Here is a 27,828-nt window from a genome sequence, read left to right as displayed (position 1 = left end):
CCTGGTTCATAGACCAAGCTCAACCATTGAGCCACGGTGGCCAGGCAATTCACTGATCTTAACAAAGAAATGACACTTGAACTAAAACTCATTCAATGTGTGTTCCTTCAAACCAGTGTGTCATGTTTCTTGATTTGTTATCAAGAAATGAAATTTCTTTGAACTAAAACTCATTCAATGTGTGTTGCTTCAAACCAGAGTGTCATGTTTCTTAATTCGTTATCAAGAAATGAAATTTCTTTTTATCTTATTGGTATCAGCAAGCAGAAACATAGTCACTCTTAGGACAGAGAAATGCTATTAGTCTTGTGGTTAATTAATATTTAATATTTATTAAACATTTACGCTGTGCCAGACACTGTGTTAACTGCTGGGAATCCAGCATAAACAAGACGGTTTGTGGAGCTTGTTCGATGTGGTAAATATAGAATGAGTGATTTCCAATATGATGTGTCATCAGGACTGTGAGAGAAAGGAAAGGGTGCTACAGAAGCGTTTAATGAGGAGTTAACCTCTTTTAGGGATTCAGAGAGGCCTCCCTAAAAAATGGTCTTTAAGCTAAAATGAGACTGATTATAATTTTATTACAAGCAGCATTATTATCTATTTCTTCAATAATTAGCCTTTCTTTCAAGTGGTTGCTTCTCTGTCTCTCTTCTGCCTTGAATCGTGTCCAGCTCTTGCCTGCCTTGAAAAGACAAAAAACCCTAAATCTTTCACTTTTATACACCCCAATCTAACTTCCTTGCATTCATATATTCACACATTCATTTGTTCAAGTTCTGTACTCTGTGCAGAGTATTTGAGGGGACTCCAAATACGTGGCCGCGGTTGAAGCAGAATGTGAGGAGTAGAGCGACAGGACATGAAGGGAGGACGGTTTCTTCATTGGTAGGACATGCGGAGGACTGCGGAGGACTGTGGAGCCCATTCTGCAGGTGTGGGAGAACTGCGGGAGGGTTTGAGCCTAACTGTAACCCCAGCATTCATAAACGCTAGAGATGGGAAAGACAACTGAAATCTAGGGTTCAGGCAGTGCAGATTTAAATCCTAGCTTGACTATTGAACCGCTGTGTGGCTTTGGGCAAATTACTCGATTTCTCTGAGCCTAAGTGATATAATATCTACTTCAGACATCTGTTATGAAAATTAAAATTACCCAAAGTCTTCTAAAAGTTAAAAAAAATCTGATACAGTTTTTCGCATATAGTAGGTATTTGTAAATCATAATTGTAGTAGTAAAAACAGCTAACATTTGCTAGACACTATTTATGCGAAATGTTGTGCACACATTCTGTCATTCAAATTTCACAACAAACGTATGAGATAGATAGAAGGATGAATAGTAATGGATCCTGGCCTGTCCCCTACCTGGACAGTCCACCTGAGAAGGGACCAGAGCCCACGAGGTATCGAGATCAAAGAGCTATCCTACAGGCAAGCAGAGCTGTAGCCAACACAAGCCTGAGCATACGGCAGCCTGTGGCCCAGCTGGGACCCCAGGCCTCTCTCTGAACTTAGGACCCTGGGGCTACTGTGCCCTTAGCTCCAATTGCGCAGTCCTGGTTACTGCATTCATTTTCCCCACCAGGCAGCTGAGGATGCTGAGAAACTTTACTTCTTATCCATGGGGTTGTGACAGCCTCCTGCATCTCCCTGCTTTGATAATAAAGAACAAATAATGACCCTGTTTGAAACCATCTGAGCCCTCATCCGAGTTCATGCTGTAGTTCCCAAGGTGTGTGTGTTGGGGGAGGAGTGGAGTGGGAAGGCAGGGGAATGACAGGAACCAGCTGAAGACAGAGAGGGTCTGGGGTGGGCAATGGGGGGAGGTAGAGGTTGTGAGTTTGTCTTACTTTATTTTTTACATGTTTTTACTAATTTTTAGAGAGAGAAGGGAGAGAGATAGATAGAAACATGGATGAGAGAGAAATATCATTGATTGGCTGCCTCCCGCATGTCCTACCACTAAGGATCAAGCCTGTAATCCAGGCATGTGCCCTGACCAGGAGGAGTTGAATCGCTGACCTCTAGGTGAGTCACACCTGCTCGGTGCCTTTAGAAAGGAGAATTTTGGCTGGGTTTGCACAAAGGCTGCCTATGCATTTTTATTTCTGCAAACAAAGTCTCAGACCTTCCTAAGAACCAACTGACTGGCATCCATTTCTGTAGCATTAGGACTTACACATAATGGCTGATTTCATGCAGGTTTACTTTCATTTTAGCAAAAGATAGGGCATTTTATTGGAGTCACTTCTTCATAAATAAAACTGAACCGAGAAGAAAGATCTGAAACTATTTGGCTATCACTGTGGATGGTGATCTCTGGGGGCCTTGATTTTTACAGGTATGTGCACTTGTAGGAAAACCCCAATGTGTCAGCAGGCCCTGCCAAGTGCCAGTGCCACGGTCGAGGTGAGGGGCCATGGACAGGCAGGGAGCCAAAGGCCGGCGTGGGGAGCGGATGCTGGCAGCTGAGTGCAGAGGGGGCCTGGTGAGTTGTTGGCAGTGATGCAGACTCAGTTCTGAGGGCCAGACGTGTGCAGCAGGCTCCCTTCTGCTCAACACACACTTGCTGAAGAAGTAGGAACTGGTTCCTGGGCCTGCGCACATTTGTAGCCTAAACACTTGGCCCCTTGTCGCTTCACATAAGTAGACCCTGCAGCTCCGGTGTCGTCTCTTCAGAGAGGCCTCTCTCACCAGCTTGTCCTAAGTGATTATTTTCTATTTCAGCTCCTTTGCTTCTTTCATAACATTTACTACCATTTATTCGTGTCTCTCTTCCTAGAATATAAATTCTTTGAGCAAAAGAAACCATCAACAAAACAACAAGAAAGCCCACTGTATGGGAGAACATATTTGCAAATGTTATCACTGATAAAGGTTTAATCTCCAACATCTACAGGCAGCTTATGCAACTTAATAAAAGGAAGATAAATGATCCAATAAAAAAATGGGCAACGGACCTAAATAGAATCTTTTCGAAAGAAGACAGAAGGAAGGCCAAGAGATACATGAAAACATGCTCAAAGTCACTAATTATCTGAGAGATGCAAATCAAAATGACCATGCGGTACCATCTCACACCTATCATCAACAAATCAACAAACGGCAAGTGTTGTCGAGGATGCGGAGAAAAAGGAACCCTCGTGCACTGCTGGTGGGAATGCAGACTGGTGCAGCCACTGTGGAGAACAGTATGGAGTTTCCTCAAAAAACTGAAAATGGAACTCCCATTTGACCCAGTAATCCCACTCCTAGGAATATATCCTAAGAAACTAGAAACACCAATCAGAAAGGATATATGCACTCCTATTTTCATAGCAGCACAATTTACAATAGCTAAGATTTGGAAACAGCCTAGGTGCCCATCATCAGATGACTGGATCAGAAAACTATGGTACATCTACACAATGGATACTATGCTGCCATAAAAAAGAAGGAATTCCTACCATTTGCAGCAACCTGGATGGAATTGGAGAACATTATGCTAAGTGAAATAAGCCAGTCAATTAAAGAAAAATACCACATGATCTCACTCATTTGTGGATAATAAAGAACATTATAAACTGATGAACAAAAAGATAGGTACAGAGACAGTAAAGCATCAAACAGACTGTCAAATTACAGCGGGAAGGTTAGGGAGAGGTGGGAGAGGTAAGAGATCAACCGAAGGACTTATATGCATGCATATAAGAATAACCAACGGATGCAAAACATTGGGGGGTGAGGGCATGTATGGGAGTGGGGTGGGGGGAGGCAATGGTAAGATATGTACACAGCCAAAACCGGTTTGGCTCAGTGGATAGAGCGTCGGCCTGGGGACTGAAGGGTCCAGGTTCGATTCCGGTCAAGGGCATGTACATTGGTTGCGGGCACATCCCCAGTAGGGGGTGTGCAAGAGGCAGCTGATCAATGTTTCTCTCTCATCGATGTTTCTAACTCTCTATCCCTCTCTCTTCCTCTCTGTAAAAAATCAATAAAATATATTAAAAAAAAGATATGTACACATATAATACCTTAATAAAATAAATAAATAAATAAACAAATAAGTAAATAAATAAATAAATAAAAATAAATTCTTTGAGACAGGGGCTGTGATCTGTCAGGTTCACTGTTGCAAGTTCAGTCTCTAACACAGTGCCGGGCACATACTAAGTGTTCAATAAATATCGTAGGAAGTAGAAAGAAGAACAAATAGGTCAGTCAGAGATCTCACATTCTCCTCTTCTGAAAGTGGAACTGCAGCCCTAACCAGTTTGGTTCAATGGATAGAGCGTCGGCCTATGGACTGAAGGGTCCCAGGTTTGATTCTGGTCAAGGACGTGTCCCTTGGTTGCGGGCACATCCCCAGTAGGGGGTGTGCAGGAGGCAGCTGATCGATGTTTCTCTCTCATCGATGTTTCTACCCTCTATCCCTCTCCCTTCCTCTCTGTAAAAAATCAATAAAATATATTAATAAAAAAAATAAAAGAAAGTGGAACTGCAGCCAACCTTAATAATTTAGAGAAGTGTGGAGAGACCTGGTATATTTGAAATACATGCATCCCTGTATGTATCTGTCTGTATCAATATGTGACATCACTGGATGTTATAAAACTCTTAGATTTTATGAAAAACATTAAGTTTATTATACACAATGCAAAATTTGTAGAGAAAAAAAATTTGTATGAATTCGTAAAACCTGGCCATTTATATTGCTATCCATGGGCCACCCCAGGCCCACTGAGTCCGATTAGCATTTTAACGAGTTCCCCAATTGGAGAAATGGCTCTCAAAGACTCGCAGTGTGGCCTGTGAGATCATTTTGCGAACTCTAGGGGGCAGTTTACTGAGGCTGAGGAAAGAACCGCTCTGCAGTACACTGACGTGGCTAGTTCCGGGAGAATAAGAAAATCTGTGCTTCACAGGTCAATTTTTGTTTTTAAAACCTAAAGAAAGACTGCTGGTTAGTTAAGTTGGTGGGCGTTTTAACCAAGCATTACTCATTGCTGGCAAAGTTAACACCACGGACCCACCCTTTCAGCATTTCATTCAGGACAGGAGAGTTACTACCTACCCCTCGCCTACCTCAGGTATGACCAGAGAGAGGGTATCTCAATGATGTTAGTAGATAGTGCTTTTTAGCTTTTCAAATAATTCTAATAGTTATTACATACTATAGAACTTAAAAAAAAAAAAGGTAGTTAGTTAGCTATTGTTACAAAGAACAACAAGGAGCCTGTTTATCCTGTTAGCACCTGCTCCTTTTCCTGGCAACCAAACACCCTGAGGCAGTGGTCGGCAAACTGCGGCTCTCGAGCCACATGCGGCTCTTTGGCCCCTTGAGTGTGGCTCTTCCACAAAATACCACGGCCTGGGCGAGTCTGTTTTGAAGAAGTGGCGTTAGGAGAAGTTTAAGTTTAAAAAATTTGGCTCTCAAAAGAAATTTCAATCGTTGTACTTGCTGATATTTGGCTCTGTTGACTGATGAGTTTGCCGACCACGGCCCAGAGGGAAGAATGAAAATGGTGAGGGATCTCTCCGGCAGAGCGGAGTTACAGGAAACCGCCATTCCCTACGTTGCAGATGTGATTAGTGATGGGTAAAATAAGTGGCCTGCTCTCTCACATTTGAATGAATCGATTAAATAAGCATTTATTCAGCGCCCAAAGGTGTCAGCGTGGGCCAGTGCTGGGGATCAAAGCCTATTACCAGATTCCTGCCTCCAATAGGATTACATGACTTTGGTTTATCCATGACAAATCTCTTCCTGGCCTGGTGAAAAACCGGGCGTCCCCTCTCTCTTTAATCAATGTGATCAGTGCTCCAGGTCAGTAGGAGGATCAATGGTAATGAGAAAGTCTTGTTCTTTTTCAACTGGAAAATTAAACCTCCTTCCCCAAGTCAGTCCTCAGTGACTGATCCTCATCAGTGAGGACAGTCTCTCCTGTACTCTAAGCAGGTTGTTGTTATTCTGTCGGGCTCCAGAGCAGAAAGAAAAATCATCTTTGAAGCTTTCTCTTCTGTTGAACGTCTGGCACATGGGCGCGAAACAGGCAATAAATCATAATAAATGGAAAGAGTTGCCCGTGGCACAATCTGATCGAGCCTTTTAAACAATCACTTTGTGTTGACAAAGGGTAAGGTGATTATGCCAGAGGAATTCAAAGGTGCTTAAAACAAATGAACTGGAGAAATTGCTTGAAAAGTGTGGGGGGTTCTTCCAGGGCAATAGACTGCCTTCATTCCGGCTCAGCCTTGAAGTCCACAGACCTGAATAATTAAGTCGCTGCTAATTCTTCAGCCTTACGCTGGGCTGGGCGGAGGGGGCCCGACCGCGTAGCTGCCACCGGAGGTTTGCCTTCTAAATCTGAGGTTTGGAGAAGTGAACCGCACATGGACCTGCTCATACTATTCTGCACTTTGGGAGATTAACCCTCACATTAATGTGTGGGTAGCGTCATTCCGGGGGCAGCTCCCAGCACACGTACAACCGTTCTAACACAGACGGTAGACTTCTGCGGGGAAATCATTATTCCTAATAATAATAATAATACTAAGAATCCGTGCAAATGGGCTGCTTTGCCAGCGATTCCCGAAACATCCCGTTGGTGCGCATGGGGGGCACCCTTCTGGAGCCTGTGGGTGGGGAGCTGTCTTTTCCAAAGGAAAGTGCCGGAGGGTACGCGACTTCTTCTGGGTCACCTTGCGAGCAGGGAGGGGTTAAGAGCGTAAGTCTAGGCCTTTTCCACCCTCTCCCCACCAGAGCGCAGGAGGGGAAATGCTGGCAGGGGCCGGGGAGGGGGGAAGAGCGCCCCCTGGCGGCTTCCTGGCGCGCCGCGGCCTCCTCCTCGCTGAGTTCCTGGACCCCAGCCGGCTCGTCCTAGCCCCGTCCCACCCCTTCCCCAGCTTCCCTGGGCCGGTTCAGTTGGCGGTCCTTAGACTGGGACTGAGGGCCTCCTCCTCCTCAGCCTGCACCCCCAGCAGACGCGGGGCCGTCGGTCTCAGCGGTGGGTGCACGGGCGAATCCCCGGGCAGACGCCCCCGGGCCTCTCCCCGCTAACTCGGGCCCTGGGGCCCGCGGCAGGCGATCCCCAGCGCGGGCAGGGAGAAGCCCCGCTGCCTCGGAGGCCGCGGTGACGGGCAGGATAGCTCCACCGGAGCAGTCCAGGCTCCCGGTAGGTTTGCCGATGGTTACACCATCTCTGCTCCTTACGGTTGGGCTGGCCTCGGGAAGGATTGCTGGTTTGAACGGGAATAAAAGCTTTAACTGCTAAGAGGCTGATTGGGGCAGCGCGAATCCTGGGAGAGGACGCTCGGTCCAGAGGCCCTGGAAGGATGCTCCGGGCGCTCCTGTGCGGAGTCAGATCCCTCCAGCCGCCGCTTTGCTGGGTGCTCACCCTGTGTCGCTTGGAGGAAGACGGAAACACAACTCAGGCTTCTTGTGTTTTAGCCCCAGAGACCGGCCGGCGGCTCCCGATGGGAAGAAAAACCCACCACCAACGCTCACTTTGAGCCTGTTTGCACCTGCGACTGCAGCCCAGGCTGGAAGGATGCTCTGCCTTGGCGCTGACCAGGCCTCCCGGCCTAGGAGCATCTCCACAACCAAACACAAAACCCAGGAAAGGGGCACTTTTAAACTGAGAGACAGATGAGGATCGTCACAGGAAGCTCTTGAGGCCGGGAGCTGTGCTACCTCTGGCCAGGGTGCTGCAAAGCTGCCCAGGAGGGCTCCTGCCAAGCTGGAAACGCAGCATTTTGAATGCCCGTGGGTAGGCTGAGCTTAGAAGCTACCGGACTCCACGCCCCGCTGTCCCTCTGAATAGTTCACTTAACGGGCCTTCTTAATAGTTCGTAAATACGTCCTCCTGCCAAAAGCAAAACAAAAACACCGCACAGAACCCTACTAGCGGCCAGGCTGCTATCGGGGTGAAGAGGCTTGGCGGGAGGAATGAATGGCACTTGGGAGGCCTTCCCACAGACACAGGGCGGGTCAGAAGGAAAGGCCTGAGCAGGCAGAGCTTCTCCCGTTAAAGGCTGAAGGATGATCCATTAAAATGCACACTCCAAGCATCTGTAAGTACAGGAGGCATGGGTCTGAAATAGCTACTTCCGATCTCAGATCAGGAGCTTTATTTACCCTTTCTTTATCCTTTCTTCCTCTCTTAAAGTCTTTGAAGAGTCTTGCTCTTGACCCCAAATAGTCAAGAGGGTCATGGGCCTTTGTTCAGGTTCCCAGTGGCTGAGGAGTGCGTTCTTTGGCTGCATTTACATGCTTTGATAAATGATCCAGAGAGAAATGCCACGGTAGATTTATAGGGTTAAAATGGCAGCTCTTTCCTGTTCTGGCAGTCGTTCTAGGCCCTGAGCCAGCAGGGGCGGGCTCCTGCCTTGTAAGACAGTGTTCTCCATAATGGCTGGGAGTCTGCTGAACTCTGGGACTCTTCTGGAGGGTGTTAGGCGGATGGAGAGGGCATGAACTTCTCCGGGCTGCGAAACACAGGTTTTAAATATCTGGGCCGCGGAGTCAGGTTGCCCTGGTTCCCGTCTCTGATCATCCTCCCTGATAAAGGCCACCCAGCACTCTCTAAGCCTTGGGTTTCTTATTAGCAAAATGAGAGTAATTGTACCACCTACTTCATAGAGTTGCTATGAGGTTTGAGTGAGCTCATTAATGAGATGGGTTCATATTGCTTACTGGCTGTGTGACCCTGGACAAACCATTTTAACTTCTGGACCTCCGTTTTCATAACTACTAGTACTTCCCTTGACATCTTCACAAAGTTGCCTTGGATGGAGTAATTAAAGACACTATACAAGTATACCTGTATCACTTGACAAGAACTCTTTAAAGCAGTAGGAGGATTTTTATTTTGTGGGGGCTACATTTTAGGGACCGAAATTGAAATAAAAGTCTTTGGTTATCCCACAGATAAGCAGGATGGGCCCTATTGTTCTGTGTGTGGCAGGTGGACTGTCTGTGTGTGGAGTTTGTAATCTGGGGCTTCATATAGGCCTTGAAGGTCAAGAGAAAGTTGCATTGGAAACTTAAGTTTTCGATTCACTTTTAGAAGTACTGCTGCTCTTTTGACCTCAGGGTTAAAAGGATTGGTCAAAATCTCTGTACCTACTCAAAACAACTGACAAAGCTGGATAAGGGGTCCGGATTCAGAGAGTCCTAGAGGAGGTCTCAGCACCTTCGTCTTCCTTGAATGAAGTGAAACCAGTCAAAGGCATTTTAATGGATGTGTAGCCAATGTCTTCAGGGTCAATTTTTCACCTTGCTTGTTTAGGAAAGGGTGAAGTCTTGTGCTTTATTTTTGACAACGCTTTTCTGTGGGATACAGAAACCTATAACATACTGAGAGGACATAATTATAAACCTTAAGTTTCAGTCTCAAAAACTTTAAAACTGAGAGCTGAGGTACCTTACTTATAACTATTACTTGTACTAAGTTTGATTTTTGCCAAACTCTAGCCTAAAGCAAATGCAAAAGAAATAATGACAATGAATAGCTCAGGTCAATTACTCAGGTATACATCTCATCTCTTTCAAGTTTAAGCTCATTCTCTTTACTCTTTCATCTTCCCAGGGTAGCTTGATTAAAGGGAGATGGGAAAAAGGGGGTAATTTGTGTCACAACTTGTACTTCTATTGTAAGGAGGACATCTTTATTCCATTATTTTATGAGAAACATTCATTAAAATAATGTGATTTCTCCCACCAAAATTTACGGCACTATTAATGTACCCCTGCCAGGTTTCAGAGTTCCCAGGGCGTTCCTTTTCTTTGTAAGATTGTCATGAATTATTTCTAAGTGGACATATTACTGCTTTAGATAGGAGGGGTGTGTGTGTGTGTGTGTGTGTGTGTGTGTGTGTGTGCGTGTGTGTGTGTGTGTAGGGCTAGAGAAGAGACTTTTCCTTCCAACACAGCCACGAGGAAGACAGGTTGGTTCTTACCACAGCCATTCCAGGGACAGAATGACAGGGCGGAAGAGCCACACACAATGGCGTCCTCAGACTCCAGAGTCACTTTTTGCTGAACACTAGTGAACCCCTCAGTGTCAGTGCAGAGTTTAGTGTAGCTTTTTATTTCTATCTTACTATTACTATTAAAAAAATATTTTTATTGATTTCAGAGAGAAGGGAGAGGGAGAGAGAGATAGAAACATCAATGATAAGAGAATCATTGATTGGCTGCCTCCTGCACGCCCCCTACTGGGGATCAAGCCTGCAACCCGGGCATGTGCCCTTGACTGGAATCAAACCTGGGACCCTTCAGTCTGCAGGCTGACGCTCTATCCACTGAGCCAAACCGGCTAGGGCTTATTTTTTATATCAGTATAGAAGACTGGTTGGTATGGCATAGACTGAGAAATCGCTAACTCATTTTCTCATTTGACAAATGCCTTTGGAGTGACTATTAGATGGTGGGCACTCAGGATACAGTGGTCAACAAGACAGCATTAGTGCCCTTGTGAAGATACATAACCTTTTTTTTTTTCAATGGGCAGGGAGGGGGGGAGGTGATTGGAAAATAAAGGCTTCCACTCAGAGATGGAGTCAGAGAGTCAATGGCAAAGTCAATTTGACCCTGCTAAGGACCCCCAAGTCATCATGGGACTAAAGGGCAAATGAGGATGAAAAATTAGGACTCAAGAGATTTCATTTGGGAAGTCTCCCTTTGAAACTTGAGGGCATATCGAAGTGGCAGAGACATGGGCATATAGGACAGCAACAGTTATGTAATGATCTTTGGTTGGGGGGTTTCACTTTCTTTACTTTCTTCATCCATCCATTCATTAAATCAAACATTGAGTGGCCTGTTCCTATTCCCAAAGCAGAGCAATGTGCTAGCCGTTGGGAAAATGAAATGAATTAAGAAAATGCTCTTCCTGACCTTATGGAGCTCACATTCTAATGAAGCAAGCAGGCCCCTTTAAAAATAAATATGACACAATTTGTTAAGCACTTCAATAGAGACTTATACTGAGTGATATGAAAATATAGAAACATCACTTAGAAATGCATTTTTGAGAGAAAGTACCTGAATAATGATGGCATTTTCATGAGTCTGTTCAGTTCCAGTCAACAATTTTATGGTTATGCATACACATGGGGTAAGCTCTCCTTGCTTTCATCTGAGATAGAAGATTCACTTAATCAGAGCCCATTTTATTTACAACTATGTGCATTTCTCCTAGTAAAGAGCATGGATATGACTGAATGCGCTTTAGTTTTAAAGTTAATAAGCATAGATGAGTTAGAAATGATTTAACTTTCCAAGATCACCGACCTTCCTGCTTTACCATTTCTTTGATCAACGTCCCTTAAGACACAAACTAGTTTGAGGTTTCTTCTTTAAGAGAAAAAAGCTGTAGTACTGTCACATGCCTATTTCTCAGTCTGTTTCCCGTTGTCTGCTAACCTTAACATAGGAAATAATGTGAGGGAAAAACTCAACTGCTCTCTTGGCAGCTATGCAGCTAGTTCATCCTTGGCTACTACATTTTTATAAAATTTCTTAAGATTTTTTTTTTTGCCCCAAAAGCTTTCCTGGCTGGAACCAGGGCTAGATCAAAGTACTGATGCTATTTGACTTATCATGGGGTTACGTATAGATAAACCTTACCTCATAAGTTGAAAATATCAGAAGTAAAAAAATGCAATTCAATACATTTTCACCTCAAGAGTAATTGCCTTCCTCTCTTCTCACCAGAAGCCGGAAACACAGATGGGTGTTTGCTAGCCATAATGGGAAGCGACAAAACGAAACACCATATCCATAAAAATGCTGACAACACAGTATGCGGCAGAGTCCCTGCTGCTTACTCTCCTGCTCACGTGGCTGGGAGCGGAGGCCGGCAGCTGCTGCCCAGTATCATCAGAGAGGACTGAATTTCGCTAGCCCGGGAAAAGATCGAAATTCAAAATTCGAAGTACAGCTTCTACTGAATATGTATCTCTTTTGCACCACTGAAAAATTGAAGTCAAACCATCGTAAGCCTGGGACCATCTGTACAGTTTTTCTGTAATTGATGTATTCTGGCTTAACTCTGAAAGAAGCTGGCTTTTCCTGTAATCGAAAACGTTTGGTGACTATGGCAACACCCTTATTAGCCCCCAAGGTCTGGGAGTTCTGCTTGTTGGAAAGTGGACAGGAGTTCTGTCTTTCCCTTTGGGTGTTGTTTTCAGACAAGCAGCCCATGTCTTTAGGCATATTCAGGGTGCTTTGCAGCCTTATCTCACGGAATTTAAAATCCAACTGGGAAATGTGGCGCCTCTTCTTCATCCCCCTTCCTTAGCTCATCCCTGCCCGCGGCCGTCCTGCACTAGGTTCTAATATAAAAGCGTTCGGATGCGTGCTCCGTTGGACATTCAGCAGCTTTGCATCCTCTCTGTGAACTGGTGCCCCGGATCTGGCAGCCTTGCACCTACAGAGCCTGAATGATGAGCACAGTTGAGAAACTGAGGTGCTAGGAACTTAACACTAAGGGAGGCACCCCACATTCTCTGGGACCTAAAAGGGCCAGAAATAGGAGTGTCGCCAAGTATCAGACCCAATGAGGATGCTGCTGAGGTGACCTGGGTCATCCTAGGTCAGGCTGTTAACAACTCAGTTTGAATTGCCTTCGACATGGCTTCTGTGGGCTAACGGTTGTGACCATGGACTAGGATAAGCCAACAGCTTCATCTGAGCCCAAACATCTGGCACGCTGAGCTACAGCCAAGTCATAGGGCCACATGGGGACCTCTGGGGATGTTGCCTTTAATCAGCTTCCCCCACCAAGTAACTCATGATCGCTCTAAAAAGAACAAAATTAGCTCCAGACCCAATGGCATGACAGCTACAGCCATCCTTATCTGCCAAGCAGGAAAGAACTAAATGAAAAGCTGTAATGAAAAAAGATAATAATTTAAAAATTAGTTTTTATTAATATAATTAATAATTAAGCCAATTAAGTCTTGAAACGGTATCATGAATATGCTAATAACATGTTCTTCCCAATCGAACACATATATGGGCTGAATAATTTGAAAGTCATATATTGCCTGTTGGTTTACAACAAATATTAAATATACTAGTATGTAGTGGAACTAATAAAGCAGCTTGAAGACATTTTTGCATCACTGAATAAATAACTAGGTAACTGCTGATCAATCTTTATGTAATATACAGACCGAACCCCATTGGCAGGAAGTAAACACTGCTATATTGACTAGTCAGAGAATGAGCATTTCTTACAAAGACCACAGAAGGAGGGCCTGGATAGGTGCTCTGTGCGTATCATCTTAATAGGAAAGGAAGAGAGCTTGCGGCAGGATGATTTAGATTATCCACAAATAACACATTCTCCTGTGAAGGCTGTTAACATGGGGGAGAATTAAAATGGCAGCAGAGTCTTCTTTCCTAGGTATCTGTCTAGCTCAGCTGTCTGCAGAAGCTCTGGTGTGGAACGGCCTGAGGAGAAGAAAATGAACGGGATTATCTCCCGGTGAGCCTGTAATTGCGCCAGCCTAGATTCCGCACGGCAGCATGTGTCCTTTTAGGAGGCCACTGAGCCTTCTTGGATTCCCTCACGATAAACTTGTCATTTGCCCTAAACCCGCTGCCACCTTGACTCCCCCATCTCCTTCCTCTGCCAGACAGCCACCCAGGAGCCAAGCCTCCCCTGCTCCCAATAATAAGGTAACTGGCAGCTCCTGCGGCTGTGCCCTCCTCTGCGCTGTCGTCCCGGTTGAGGACCCGTTTCTGCTTATCTGCCACATTGCCATGGCTGTCCTGCTGTCAAATCTCCTCCACCTGCAGCCTCGCTCGCCCTCCCACTGCTCTGATTGTCTCTATTGTCTTGCCTCTACGGGCCTAAATTGTAGGCCTTCCCTCCCTCCCACTGTTTCTCTGGCACACACCTTACATCCCAGTCAAATTGCTGTACTTGTCTTAACTCTCCAGCCCTCACTGTCACTGGCACTACAGAGGACTGCTTTGCCCCACGGCCTCTGCCTCCTAAGAGCCAGCTTGTTGCTCAAGGCTCAGCTCAGAGGCCACCACATTCTGGAATTCTTCTTGGACGAGCTCACAATGAAAGATGCACTTTGCCCATTCCTCTTGAGAACATGTTGGCTGATCTTTGCTTATTGAGAGACGTGTATCGGCCTTGCCTAGTGGATAACAACTGTGGTTTATTCACATTTCTGTTCCTCGAAGTGCCACGGTGTGTGCCTTGCACCCAAAACTTCATTGGCTCGAGGAGCAAATCAACTCAGAGAAAGCCTTGCCCAGGCGACATTTTGGAATGAAGGCTCTGAAATTAAATGGGTAACCAAGAGGCTATTATTATGACTTCACTGGCATGTCTCCTAAACGCAGGCTATGCAAATTGGGGTAATTGCTTTGCTTTTTATACTTTAAAGGATTGCATTTCAGGAAGAAAGCCTGGGTGGAGAAAATGGTGACTATGCGAGAAGTTGCCTGAAAGTCCTTGTGTATATAATTCATATTCTCACATATACATATATCTGTGCATGATTATCAAGATGAAATGTGCCAGTTGGAGTCACTCTTTCATCTTCCTCTTTGTTCTCCATGTTCATTAAAAACATTGTTTCCTGATTACTAAAATAATATATTAGAGACGATTTGGATAATATATAAAAGTGTATTATCTGGGGGTTAATTCTCATTACTCAGGAAAAAAAGAAACACCTCTATTAAAAGTTTGAATTTCCTTCCAGTTTTTTTCTTTGCATTATATTTCTCCCCCATTATTCTCGTATTTATGTAATCTGAATTTTCTTGCCACACTGCTTTTGGGTCAAAGGAGTGGTTTGTCCTAGGGTCTCTCTACCCACAGATGGTTCTCAAACGTAAATAGTTCCATTGAATTCTGTTCTTAGTTTTAAGGCATTCTGAGAAATTTCCAGTGAATATAAAGAAAGCAGGGAAATTTAAAAAATGACTTCAAAATTAATTTTTAACTTATTTTTTCCTCTCAGTCTCAAACTTATGATGTACTGCCTTTATTGAAAGGAGAAGACATGATGAGAAAGAGACGCTGTGAAATAAAAGATGAGATGGAATCTCATAATTACCACCACATTTCCAGTCTGATCAGTTAAGTGCATCTCCCTGGAAATGATCATCGCAAACTGCAAACAAGTGCACAGATGAGGAATGAGAGGAACTTAAATTCATCTCTGGCTCAGGGCATGTAGGGCTAAGGCCTATGGCTGAAGTCGTTTCCTTCTAAAAATTTTACTCAGTGCTCACACCTTGGCTAATGTCGGTTGAATTGCTCGGCCATTCCTGCTTGACTGAAATTTTCTCTGGCTGTTCCTTCACCATAAATCATGGCTGAGGGCTCTGTACTTACTCCTGTAATCGGCTTTGGCCCATAACAAATGGTTGCAGACAGAATTGCAATTCCATGATGTTTTAGCGGCTTGTAGTAAAGTACCTAACAGCCTTTAATGCCTCCTTCCCACCCCAAATGGTGGATGTGGGTGGGGGGATCTATTTGAACTTGATAAACAAAATCCATCAGTTCCAAGGATACAGTGTGCCAGATGGTGTTGGATGACATCCTCTAACGACATACCTGGCAGAACGCAACCATCAAAGCAATGTTTCTTTTAAAACATCGCAGGAATGTCTCAATGTTGTTTTTATTTAGTTCAGAAGGAGAAAATGAGAACTCCAAGTACTCAGGGTCTCATTGAACATCGATGCACTTCAGAATTTATATCTATAATTTTCCACACATTTGTGCTCTTGGTAATGAGACGCTCACTCTAAGATCTTACGGTCTTTTGGCCTATGAAATATACCCCTATTTCTCCTTTCAAACACCGTTTTATACATTGGGACTGATAATGAAGGCTGTATGATACCTGTGTAAGAGGTCGCTAAATCTTTCACAATAGAGAAAATTCTTTATATCCAAAATTAATTCTTTAAGTCCAAAGTTTCCATTTTTTCCCACTTTAAAAAGTTTCCTCAACTCCTTTTCTTTAGCTATTACATATTTATTAAGAGCTACAGCTGTGTTTGTAGAACACATTTTGTCCTTGAATAGTTTTTACCCTTAGCTATAAACCTGTTCTGAACCTTAGGGATCTCATTTAAATTGCCTGATGGTTTTAGACCAATGTTATTGACAAGCATTCTGATTCTTTAGTCTCTTTTTTATCCACATCATAGGTTCTTTAAATGGAGTCAACCTTGCTAAAAATAATAGGATGGCGTAAAAGTGATGATTGAATATTTTCAGCTCAGTTAAGGTGCTCACACAAGGCAAGACAGCTTTTCTGAACATGCCAAAGGAAGTCTGCTTTGGAGAGCAATGAAATGACTCAGGAGGATTTTCCATAGCTACTGCTGTTCAGCTGGGAATATTACTGAATGTGTGGAAAGAAGGCCAGGAAATGGGAATGCTTGCTTCGACACCAGGTTTGTAGGTTAATGGGGTCAGACATTCCTTTTGTGTCTTAGATTTCTGAGCTACAATGTGGAGATGGGCCTCCCGTGGGTCTGATCTACCTTTATCTACTTTAAGGGATTCTTAGAGGCTTGCCTGCAGACAACACCATCTCATAAGCACTTCATAAAATAGCACACATTTACTAGTACAGGTTAAGGCCTTGTTTCCAGGGAGAGTTATAACTAGTTAACATGGTCTCCACTAGTTACTACAACCATTACCAACTCAGGAGGTTCCCCAAATGGAAGCTTTTTCACATTCAAGTCAACAGGAATGGGCCTCAAAATCCTGCTTTGGCAGGTGGTACCTCTGAAGTGAGAAGCCAGTCACCACCTTGAACATCAGCCTGCTTTGGTTCTGTGGGTAAGTCACTATTTGGAGTGTTCTAGGTCAGTTCTGCCCATGGCAACATTCATCCTCAGTGCCTGAAAAGCTTTTATTGCCCAGAACACTTCGGAAGAAGGCGTAGTAATGCCAGTGGGTCATGGGCTTGGGCCTCCTCTAGACCGATGGATCTCCCCCAAAGAAATACAGTGCACAGATGCAGACCACTTCTGAGTTATCTGAAAAGGCCTACAATTGTCCAAGCTATCAAGGAAGTGTGTTTAAGCTACCCAAGAGATGGCACACAGCCCTCTGCTTCTTTGAGAAATACTGTTAGTGCTGTTTAAAAACAAACTAAATAAAATGGGACAAGCAATAAAAGTAAAACAAACTGTACATACACATAAATAGGATGCAACTGTTAGTCTCTACTCTCTTTTCCAATTTTGAAGGGAGTAGTTTCATGCTTGTGCCCGAGGGGTGGTCAAAGAACCTGTAGTTCAACCATTTCACTAATGAGGCGAGGGGACCCCAGAGAGGAGAGCCCAGAGCCTCAGGTGTCTTGCTGGGTATGTGGGCAGCCTGGCCTTCCAGCTCAGCGTTTACTCTCAGCTCCAGGCACTTTTTATTAGATCACCAGCCTCCGCCAGAGCTCGTAAGTGCTTAGCTATTGGAAAAGATACTTTAATAAAGATTTTATTTCATCACCCCGGGTAGCTCTGAAAGCTGGGCACATAAGACTCCCCTGGTTTCACCCATCCTCCCGTGAGAATGCAAATAACCTGACCCAGTGGTTTTACTTTTCAAAGTTATCCTAAGGAAATAATCAAAGATACATGGGAAGAGATAGCTATAAGAATATTTTTCATAATAGTGGAAAAATTAGAAAAACAAGAGAAGTACCAAAAGGAGATTGGTTAAGTGATAAATCTATACAACAAAGGGCCAAGCAGTCATAAAAATAATGTACAGAAAGATATTGAAGGAGGATGTTAGAGTAAACATATTGTTAAATGAAAAAAGCAGGTTTCAAAATAAAATGGCTACATTTTCAAGAGTGGACGAGTTCTTTTCTTTTTTAGTTCAGTTTTGAGATATTCTATAACTGGTATGTCTGTTGAAATCAGTAAGAGTTATCCAACAGAAGAGCACCCATCAGGGCATCATGAGAACTAACGCAGCCACAGAATGACAGCAGGAACATTTTCAAAGTTGAGATTTAGACACTTCCTTTCTTAACTTCTGTCCTAGGAGTTCCTCTCAGAACCTTAGCCTTTTTTTAAAATAATATATTTTTATTGATTTCAGAGAAGAAGGGAGAGGGAGGGAGAGATAGAAACATCAATGATGAGAATCACTGACTGGCTGCCTCCTGCATGTCCCATACTGGGAATCGAGCACACAACCCAGGCATGTGACCTCCTGGTTCAAAGGTCGATGCTCAACCACTGAGCCACCCGGCCGGGCAACCTTAGCCTTTTAAATAACTCCCTTGGAGCAGGTGGTGAAGAGAGCCTCAAATAGGAGGTATCCAGGATTGTGGCATCTTCTGACTGAGCAGGCTATTAGGTGGAGTACAGGATGTGGGGGTCTCTTCTCTGTCCTTCATTTCCTTGTCAGATTGGCTCCTAAGGGGTGAGGAGCCGGGAGGACTGACAGGCCATGTTCCTGCCATAGGAATATGTATCTAATTAGAGAGGCTAACCAGTGAGGCTAAGGCCTCTAAGTGTTCCATCTCAGGAGGAATTTATTAACCAGGAATTCGGGGAAATATGTATAATCAACACTTCCCTGTATTTTCTCCCCTCAGGTCTCTGGCATGAGCAGAAGTTTGTGGCTGTCTTCCCCGACTCTCATGGACTTCCCCCGCCCCCTCCCCCACCCCCATTGTGTCCTTTTCCCTGTTTCAAAGCAGAAGCATCCATTTAATGGGGTGGGTGGACTGAGGAAGGACCAGATAGAGGAGAAGGATGATGAGAAGGCCAAGACAAAAATTTCAGCTGAAAATTGTTTACTCGTTGTGAGGAAATAGAAGTGAAAATAATTGACCGGATTTTGTTGTATTCTAGTCTGCAATCCACACTGAACTTCCAGCTTGCTGTGAGGTATTAAAGTAAGTGCTAGCTTTCTGATTTTTCAAGTTCACTTCTACTCCCATGAGATCTACCTCAGACTCTGCTGGACCCAATGCCACTTTCTTTTATGAAATGAATTTATTTGGCATCTTCTCTTAAGTGGAGGAAGCCAGGTCTACCAGTTAACTATGGTGGTTCTTTCTTAGAATGCAGTCACTTCACACCATTATTTATATATAAATATATGTGTATTTAAATGGAGCAGGTTAGTATAAATGTAGGTAAAAATGCTGCAGTTATTTGAAAGAACTTAATTTTCATACTGGAATGCTAGAGATTGGAAGGGTAGGAATTCTTTCTTTAAAAAGTCTACCTCCCCAATGAACTTACTCTACTGGCATTCCTCTTCATGTACTGTGTTCTTATGCCACAATTATTTTTAAGTTCCTTCAGTCATAGGAGTGCTTGTTTTCTTTTTCTTAATAGACAGAACATAACCTTCAGGAGGGCAGGGCCTAACTTTGATATTTCCTTTCTAGTCTCCCTCCCTCCCTCCTTCCCTCTCTCCATCCCTCCCTTCCTTCCTTCCTTCCTTCCCAGTGCAAGGCACCACTGGGTGCAAAGGATGGCACGGCTGAGCTAGTAGACATGGCTCTGTCCTCAAAGGGTGAGCAGGCCTCTCAGGTGGCTAGCATGGGACTCTGGGCTTGTTAATTGATCCAGTAGCTAAAGAACTGTGAAACACACATCATAATAACCCAACACGATTTTTCATAAGAAACAAGATCACAGAAAGGCACAAAGAACACCAGATCTTTGTGTCATATTTTGCAATACTAGATAGCCTGGCGATGCGTTTTCTTTGCTAAGTAAACGGGCAATGCATTTCCTTCTACACTGCCTGTCACCATGGTGAGTGCTGCCACCCGCTCCCGGGGAAGATGAAGGGAACACTGTCCCCTTGTCAGTATGCTCCTTGGTGGGGCATCAGGATTGCATTCGATTAGCATTTATCTGTTTTGCAAGCTCCCACTTAGCTCCGCTGGCAGGACAATTGACATTTCTTCTCCCGTAGAACCTGAGCTGCTGCTTCAAAGAAGCCTTTTTGAAAAGATATGGGATACACATGAACATCAGCAAATAAACCAGTGAAACAACGCCAGACTCAGGAATTTCCTTTTCTACATAAGCCATCGTATTTCCCTGCTGCCCCTGGTGGAATTCAACTGCCAAGACCTCATTCCACAATCAACCAAACAAAAACAAGAATCTAAAGAGCAGTGACGAGAGAAGGAAACAGAACCCTGGCAACAAGAGAGAACTGATGCTAATGCCAGGCTAATGATGAGTGCTTTTCTCCTACCCAATGGTCCTCGGAGAAACGCCTCACCTCTTGTCTATTGGCCTTGAGGGCAGCTAAACTTCAGAGCAACTTGCAAAATAAAGCTCAGGTGGAGAAGTCCTCTTTGCTTTTAATTCTGGAGCTTTAGAGCTGCTGGTTCTCAAAGAGCACCGGTGTGACATTGTCTTTTTTTTTTTTTTTTTGGTGTAAAACATAAAATTTACTGTCTTAACTATTCAAAGTATACAGTACAGTATTAGAATTATAGTTGTGCAACAGATCTCTGGAACTTTTTCATCTTGCAAAACCAAAACCCTAGGCCTATGGAACAACTCTTCTTGGCCCATTGTTCCCAACCCCTGGTAACCAGCATTCTACTTTCTCTTTCCAAGATTGATTACTTTAGATAATCATATAGGTGGAATCATGCAGCATTTGTCTTTTTCTTTCTGGCTTATTTAATTTAGCATAGTGTCTCCAAGGTTCATTTATATTATAGTATGTGACAGGAGTTCTTTCTTAGTTTGAGTAATACTCCATTGTATGTATATACCATATTTTCTTTATCCATTTATCCTGCAATGGACATTTAGTTTGCTTTCACCTCTTGGCTACGTATAAATGCTGCAATAGACAAGGGTGTGCAAATATCTCTTCGAAATTGTGTTTTCAATTCTTTTTTTGATGTATACCCAGAAGTGAGATTGCTGAATCATATAGTAGTTCCATTTTTAATTTTTTTGAGTTATTGCTATACTGCTTTCGACATTGACTATACCATTCACATTCCTACCAACAGTGCATGAGGGTTCTAATTTCACCACCATCCTTGCCAACACTTGTTATCTTCCGTTTTGTTTTGTTTGTTTGTTTTTAACAGTGGCCATCTAACAGGTGTGAAGTGATATCTCATTATGGTTTTGATTTGCATTTGCCTCATAATTAGTGATGTTGAGCACCTTATCATGTGCTTTTTGGCCATTTGTCTATCTTTGTGGCCCAGCAATATATAATCAGGGGTTTCTAGAGAGCATTTAGGTGCCCCAGGGCTTTCGGTGTAGGAAGATGGGGACACAGTCACACTGTATTGGACAACCAAAAGTCAACCAACATTTCACTTACATGCTGAGTAAGCAGCCTGGGCATGGCCTGATACTTTACTTTGAAAACAAGCCATTGGTGGCTGTATGCCCCTGGGTGATACACTATTGATGGATATAATGGAAAAAGGCTAACAATGAATAGATGCATTTCACTTGAAAAAGATAATTTCTCTCCCTCTGGCATTTTATGTGAAAAAAAAGATATTTTGAATTTAAAAAGAGACATTGAGAATTCCTGCTATTTTCTCTGTTAGTGAATTTTCATAATGAATTATAAAATGACCCAGTTCATTTTTCGAAGGCACTATGTTAACCACAATCTTTCTCCAGAAAATCCCAGTGTATGAGAGCAACTCCAAGCAGTGATGGCAAGAAGGACTGTCCATACATTAAAGTTGGTATAATGAAGGGCAGTGGCCATTGTGTCACCGCTCACAGGGCAAAAAGGAGGTGATGTGGAGCCTGGAGCAGGCAATGAGTGACATTCTGTATTCTTACTCTCCTGTTCTGGTCTTCTCACCCCCAATTTTTTGTACTCTTTTGGTTTTACCTGCTGAAGACGCGTGACTCTGATGCAGTTGCTTGTTGTGAATCACTATTTGAAAGTTCACACACATCTTGAAATTCCTAAGGGCTTTTTACCACCCACATTAGTTCACGCACGTCACTTTCAATGCTAGTACTTGAAAGGAATTAAGACATCATATAACCGAATGCTATCATTTTACAGATGAGAAAACCAAGACCCTGAGAGATTCAGTAATTCTTGAAAGGCCACCTGAATCATTAACAGCCTCATTTCTGATTTTTCCTATTTCTTTTTCCTGACAATGGCTCTGCCATCTCCCAAATACTCAGGATCTTACCTGGGGATAATTTCCGAGTCCTCCCTACTTCTTATTCCTTTTACAACACCAGTCACCAAGTCTTATTGATTCTTTCTTTCAAGACTCTGGTATTGTCAACTCTCCAGTATTTCACTTTTATTGCTTCAACACCTCATTACCCCATCCCTGAATATCCCAAGTGATTATTGTAGCCTCTTTATCTAATATGCCTACTGCCTTATCTGATCTACCAGGTATTCTCAACTCTGGCTGCTCATTACATTGACCTGGGGCACATCCCTCCCCCCCACCCCCACCCCACAATTCTGATTACATTTAATTGATCCGGAGAGGCACCTCTATGGGTATTTTTTAAACACAAGTTCCCCAGGTGATTTTAAAGGGTAGTCAGGATTGAATACCCTTTCCAGAGATGTTTTCTACCACCCCTAAAACACTTCGATCCTCAAGAATCTTCTATGCCTCCTCATTGCTGTTGGTTTTCAGATATCTGTCTCTTCCAAGCATTCAAAATTCTTACACTTCTCCTCCCTCTGCTTCTCGGTAGGAACGCTATGCTCTAGTCATATCATTCAATTCTTAGCATCAGACTTATTTCCCACAATATCCTATTTCCATTTTTTTAAGAATATATTTTTATTGATTTCAGAGAGGAAGGGAGAAGAGAGAGAGAGAGAGATAGAAACATCAATGATGAGAGAGAATCACTGATTGGCTGCCTCTTGCACGCCCCACACTGGGGACCAAGCCTGCAACCTAGGCATGTGCCCTTGACTGGAATCGAACCTGGGACCCTTCAGTCCGTAGGCTAACACTCTTTCCACTTAGCCAAACTGGCCAGGGCTCCTATTTCCATTTTGAATTGTAGTGCCCTTTGCCCTCCTCTCTGCTTATACCAAATCTACTGGTTTCTCAAGGGGTTATCTCAAGACAGCTTCCTCCAAGGAACCCTGTCGGACTCTTTGGGTTGTTAGTCCTTCTGTTGTCTCAAACTCCCTCATTTTCAGGTTTGTACTGTCTTGTATTTGTTCCAAGTGAGTATTTTCATCTATTTAGTGAGATTGAGAGCTCCTTGAGAGGAGGGACAATGCCACATTTTTTTTCTTCTTTTTCTGTAGTCCCCACAGCATCGAACAATGGCTGACCTATAATCATATAATATGTAAATTTGGTAGAACTTGGTATAGACAGGAGGCTAGAAGGAAGCTTGGAGAGTTTCTCATGGAGTGATAGCCCTTTCCAACACAGCAAGGCAGGCACACAATCCCACTCAGACAGTCCTAATGTCAGCTTGTTTCACAGTTCCTGGTAGGCTGAAGTCTCCAGGACACTTATACATGGCATTTCTGTGGCAAAGATGCAACTCTAGCATGTTAAACTATAATTTGTGCTGGCAACATAGGTCATGTGACAATTTGAGTGAAAACACTTTATAGAAACAATAAAACTTTGATTAGCCAGAAACAATTACTTGGAACATTTTGGAACATAGCCAGTTTCTTCCACTTAACTCTTGACAGAAAGAGATACATGATGAGAAAAAAGCAGATAGGGAGAAATTTATTTAAAACAACAACCAAAAAGCTTAATTCTGGGTTAGGTTGAGAGGGTCAGTGGAAATTTGCTGTCAGAATGATGACCTTGAGATACTGCAAGACTTCATTCATTCATCGATTCACTTATTCACTCTCTCTGCAAAGCATTATATTAGAACCCAGGGTAATAACCAGTATTTAAATTCCTTAAAGGGGAGGAAGTATGTGGACGTTGATAACTAGGTTGCAAAACAGAGAGTGAGAAGGCACAGGAGAGAGGTATAAAGGCCATTGACTTCAGAGAACTGAGAGGTTACTTCGGATTGGTGGACTTGGAGGAGGCAGCCTTTGATCTGGTTCTTGTAGGTGGACATGGTTTGGGAAAAGGGTTTTCCAAGCCAAGGGATCAGCATGTGTCCAAGGTGAAGTTGAGAATATAGGGCAATGGCAAGTGTTCCAACTGGCCAGAGCATTGATAGGTAATAGGATATTGTGGGAGATAAGAGATAAGATTGATTTGGATGGGGCCTAATCAGAGATAGATTTGGGTGCTCATTTAAGCTTCATTGTTGTTATTTATGTGTGTAAAAGGCAGTCCTTTAGGACAATCAATTGCTCTGGCATCAGCGAGCAGGGAAGATTGGCCAGGGAGCATGGAAGAGTATTTTTTTTTTTTGTAAACAATGAGCATACTGTTTTCCTTCAACATTTCCTACATACAGGATTCCTTTAGGGTGGAAATATTGTCATTCTTCTTTGCACCCTGTCTTCTGAAAAAGCAATAGGAAAGCCAGGCCTTACTACATGACTGTATTTAAGTGGGAGCTCTAGGTACTGGAGGCGTCACTGGGTGGATTCTCAGTGTGGCCCACAATGGGGGGCAGCATGTGGGGAAGGCTTATGAGGAGATCTGTGGAGAGTAGCAGGTGAAGGCCACTTCCCACCAATAATCTTCACAATAGTACCATTATTGAGTGCTATGCTCTAGGCATTGTGCAACACCAGGCCCATGTGGTCCTGTCCCTTCCCCTCCACTCTCAGCCCTCCTTTCCTAATCCCTCCCCAGCCCATTTCAGTGCAGAGCAACCACTTTTTGTCCAGAAAATGGGTCATTCTCCTTGTAGCCTCTCTGAAGCCTACTCTCTGACGTCCATATCAGTCTTCTCTTCCATTTCTCTTTTGCCTCTAGGATTGCCCTCCCCTGGTCTTCCCCAATTTCTCTCTCTTTAAAAAAAATATATTTTTTTATTGATTTCAGAGAGGAAGGTAGAGGGAGAGAGAGATAGAAATGTCAATGGTGAGAGAGAATCATTGATCGGCTGCTCCTGCACCCCGCCCCCCCCCCCCCCCCCGGACTGGGGATAGAGCCCACATCCCGGGCATGTGCCCTTGACCTGGAATCGAACCTGGGACCCTTCAGTTTGCAAGCCGACACTCTATCCACTGAGCCAAACTGGTTAGGGCTCCAATTTCTCTTACTTGTTACTCATGTGTCAGCATGTCCCATGGACCTGCCTCTCTCTGTACATAATGGGTCTCTCTAGGAGACCTCGTCCCACTCATGGCTCTAGCTGTTCTCTCCAGGACCCCCTGGCTCCAGCCCTTGAGCACCTTATCCAAGTGCCCTGTGTGTGGCTGCTTCACTTAAGGGTTCTCAAGTCCCAAACCGACCCCATTTTTCTCTCCTAAACTTGCTCCTTCACCTGGATGGTATCATCTTCCACCTGGTCCTGGGACACAGGTCTCCTCTGATTCTTTTCTGCATATTCATTATTCATCAAGTTTTGTCACTTCCATCAGTGAAATGTCTGAAACATCTCCAAAACCATTTCCACATGCTATTTCCACCACCACTTCTCTAATTTTGTTCCTCACATCAGTTTCCTCAACTTTTACAATAACATTACTGCCTCCAGTTTCTTATAAAATCCATCTTAAATACTATCGAGATGTATTTCCAAATATTTTTATCCTCCCACTTAAATACTATCGAGATGTATTTCCAAATATTTTTATCCTCCCATTTTTGCTGGCGTCTGATTATGTAAAATTTGAATTCCTTTGCTTGGCATAGAAGGCCCTTTTTCATAGAGCCCCACTTCAATGTTCTCTCCTTTCGTCCCTCCCCCTCTCCCATTTAGCCTGAGTGACAGCGGCCTCACCGCCTGCCCACACTGGTTAAATTCTACTTGTCATGAAAGGCCCAGCTACCATGTCACCTCTTGGGTGGGGTAGACTCTTCTACAACTCTGCTAAGTAGATTTAGTGTCCTGGGTCCTTTGGCCTCTTATCACTCCTTTGCCAATACTATTCACACTTGTTTCATTGCCTGATTTTCTCTGTAACCCCTACTTGTTTGTGACTACCTATCGGCAGAGACTCCCTTATGCGTCTTTATACTCCTAGAACCCAGCAAGGTGCCTGATAGATGTTTGTGGAACTGAACCAAGACCACAAAGCACCCTTCCCTTCTTCTTCTTCTTTTTTGTTTAAGCTGGTGACTCCAATGAATTGGTTGATTCAGGTCCCCTCACCTCCATGAATTACAGACCAGTTAAGGTAAATTATAGGGCAAGCATATGCCGGAACCATGATCACTGGACTAGATTTCCCAATGATCACACCATGGCTTTATTCCTTCTCTAGTACTTTGCAGCTTTCTCCTTTATTTCCTAATTTAGGTTTCCTCTTATTAATAACTTATCCTTGAGAGACAGACACTTTAGAGAAATGACACATTTAAAGTTCCTATTTTTTGTAGGCATCTTTGAACAATGGTTGCAATGGTACATGTGTGTATGTATAGATATTTATGTCAACATAAAACTATTTGATGAGGAAGTGTTTAGCAGTTAGACCACTTAAATCACTTAGTGAATAATATTGCCTCTTATATTAATTTTAAACCAGACCTGGATGGCAATACGCAGGGTCATTAACAATTGGAAAATATACTTCAGGAACATTCAGGGCCAACTGAAAGCCTTTGGTGGAGAGGTGCTCAACCTCGGCCGTGCCCGTGTGAACGGGGTAGAATTAAACTAGAACTGAAGGATGTGTCAGTCTGAGTCAAGCTTCTATGGCAAACCATGGGGATTGAGCATGAGTATCAGTTTCTGTTAAAAAGTCAGGCTGACATTTAAAAATCCCAGTCCTATTAGATGGTGCCAGAATCACATGCCCACTTGCAGGATCTGACAGTGGAAACATGGTCTGCTCTAAGGATGTGTTTGAGGGATGAAAAGTTGCTTAGACCATATTTGCAAGGCTATCTATTATATTCTGCTTTATTTACATATAGGATACATTTCTTTTTTCCCTTGAGAATTTTTAATAAATTTTAGGCTAAAATATAGCCAACACTTGAGAATGTTCATTTTGAAATAGTGATGAATACTGTTCAGGCACAAAATTATGATTACTTTCAAAGAAGTTACACTGCTTCTTCCCCCCCCCCCCCCCCCCCCAGCATTCCTTGCCTTAAACTTGGTGTAGCACTGAGTATGGAGGAGGGACAGTGTAAGATGCAGTCCTGCGTGGATAATTGCCACAAAGCAGGCTGGGAATACCGGGATACCCAGTGGAGTTCAGAGTTCTGGGGCAGGAATGTCTGGCGACTGTGGCTCTCTTTCTGTCTGGTGCAAAAAGGGTGGCCTGAGTTATTGCTGTCTAAACTAGGGCTGAGAGGAAATGTTTAGTCACTTGCACTGGAGCTCAGGGAGGATTTTTCACTCCAGGCCCAGCTACCATGTCACGTCTTGGGTGGGATAGAATCTTCCACAACTACGCTAAGTGGATTTAGTGTCCTGGGTCCTTTGGCCTCTTATCACTCCTTTGCCAAAGTGTGTGGGGCAGAACTCGGCTAGCGCGGCTGCTCTACTCTCCCGGCCCTTCCCTCCTGCTGGGCCATTCAGGAACCCACCAACCCTATCACTCATATGGCCTTAGCTATAAATGTTTTCAGAGCACTAGCAGTAATTAGACAAGCTACTATGAAAGAGAGCATTATACATCCGTTAAAAACATATACAAAACCAAAGCTCATTAGAGAAAGATAATATTCATGCAGATTTTACAAACCGTGTCTTTAGGGTGGCCCAATAAGTAGAAATATGGGGACCCATGCTTGTCACTT

General features: G+C 43.6%; 1 protein-coding gene and 1 long non-coding RNA gene across 3 annotated transcripts in view; both read right to left on the bottom strand.

Moving 5' to 3' along the window:
• The window catches only part of MAGI2 (membrane associated guanylate kinase, WW and PDZ domain containing 2), a 1,197,465-nt gene that overhangs the window by 15,804 nt on the left and 1,153,833 nt on the right, over positions 1-27,828 (bottom strand). The window lies entirely within an intron of this gene.
• On the bottom strand, positions 624-14,022 carry LOC129151383 (uncharacterized). The gene is made up of 4 exons (XR_008558075.1): positions 13,897-14,022; positions 13,232-13,447; positions 11,033-11,126; positions 624-684 (listed from the first exon to the last, which is right to left on the bottom strand). It is a non-coding gene; the product is annotated as an uncharacterized LOC129151383 (long non-coding RNA).

Source organism: Eptesicus fuscus, chromosome 14 (assembly GCF_027574615.1).
Source record: "Eptesicus fuscus isolate TK198812 chromosome 14, DD_ASM_mEF_20220401, whole genome shotgun sequence".
NCBI lineage: Eukaryota > Metazoa > Chordata > Mammalia > Chiroptera > Vespertilionidae > Eptesicus > Eptesicus fuscus.
The sequence above is the reverse complement of the archived record's forward strand: the minus strand, read 5'-3'. Positions and strand labels throughout refer to the sequence as shown.